Genomic DNA, 1,599 nt, shown 5'->3' with positions numbered 1-1,599 from the left:
CATGACCTGAGCCTAAGGCAGACGCTTAACGACTGAGCCACCCAGGCGCCCCAACATTTCTGTTTTCTTAAGAAACCCCTGGTAGAGCTCCCAAGGCCTCATGGTCACTCAGTGAGAACTGTCTCCGTGCGTCCCTCGATTCCTTAGGAAGGTCTAAAGGGCACTTTCAGAAGCTGCATGAGCACGTCACCAGTGATGACTCATATATTGACCAAGACGGGCTTGTAGGCAGTAAAGAGAATTGGCTAACCGTCAACGGTGATGATACCCACCGGGTATGATCGTGTAAGTATTGACAGGTTCTTTGGTTCAAAGCCTTTGGATTAAAAATCCATTTCTATGACTCTTAGCATTTAGGAAATGGACGCGTAGCAACGTGTCCCCTCCCCCAACACACACACACACACACACACACACACACACACACCCAAGTGATATACTTGCAGTATCACTCAGGGTCTGCTTTACAAAGAAGCCCCTCTGGCAGCCAAACTGGGAAGAGAAGGCAGTGACTGTAGGAATAAGAAGCTTCTAGCACTCTTTGATGGGACCACCTGTGTCTCATTTGGGGCCTGTGCTACTGGGGAGGAATTGGCCCTGGGGCTGACCTTCTTTTTTTTTTTTTTAAGATTTTATTTATTTAGGGCGCCTGGGTGGCTCAGTCGGTTAAGCGGCTGCCTTCGGCTCAGGTCATGATCCTGGAGTCCCGGGATCGAGTCCCGCATCGGGCTCCCTGCTTGGCGGGGAGCCTGCTTCTCCCTCTGACCCTCCCCTCTCTCATGCTCTCTGTCTCATTCTCTCTCTCAAATAAATAAATAAAATCTTTAAAAAAAAAAAGATTTTATTTATTTATTTGAGAGACAGAGAGAATGAGAGACATTCCTCTTTGGGGCCGTGGGGTGAAGGTAGGGTAGGAGGACATGCATGTGTGCAGCAGAAAGCAGGCTAAGAGTTTGAGCCCAAAAGAGAGGGGGGCAGATCAGTTCTGCTAGAAAGTAAGCCACCTACATGTCCCCCTGTGTAGAAGGGAGTTAGTTCCAGCTGTCCGGGGACCAGATTCTGATAAGGCTGAACTGGCTTCAGGGCAGAATCGGTCCAGTGGCCTGCAGCAGGAGTTCACTGTGGTCCAGGCCCAGAAAGGCCCTTCTTAGTTGAAGGCAGTGGCTGAAGTCCGTGACAGACTCAGAGGCCAAGCCCGGAGCCAGCACTGCTCCCAGGGGCCTGCCTGGGGCCAGGCTGGCCAACATTATTGCGTTAGAGGGGAGAGGGTGCCAATAACACCAAACCCGCTTCACCACCCTAACTCGGTAAACACCCCAAGGAGGTGTGGGGCTGGCCTATGATCCAGGGGGAGAAGGACACGAATTAGCTGAGGAAGATTCTCCTTTTCTAAATATCTGCCCCCCAAAGCACCTAGATCTACTTTGTAAAATGAAGGGCTAGTCAATGGAATTCATACTTATACTAACTTGGGACTTCAGTTTCTAGTCAAGCTAAGTACCTAACCATAAAATGAGTCAGAAGCAACCTTATAAATCATTTACAACAGGGCAAACTGCAAGCCATTCAGCAAATCCAGCCTGCTCCCCCCGTCTTTGA

The sequence above is a fragment of the Neomonachus schauinslandi genome, chromosome 1 (assembly GCF_002201575.2).
Source record: "Neomonachus schauinslandi chromosome 1, ASM220157v2, whole genome shotgun sequence".
In the NCBI taxonomy this organism is placed as follows: domain Eukaryota; kingdom Metazoa; phylum Chordata; class Mammalia; order Carnivora; family Phocidae; genus Neomonachus; species Neomonachus schauinslandi.
The sequence above is the reverse complement of the archived record's forward strand: the minus strand, read 5'-3'. Positions refer to the sequence as shown.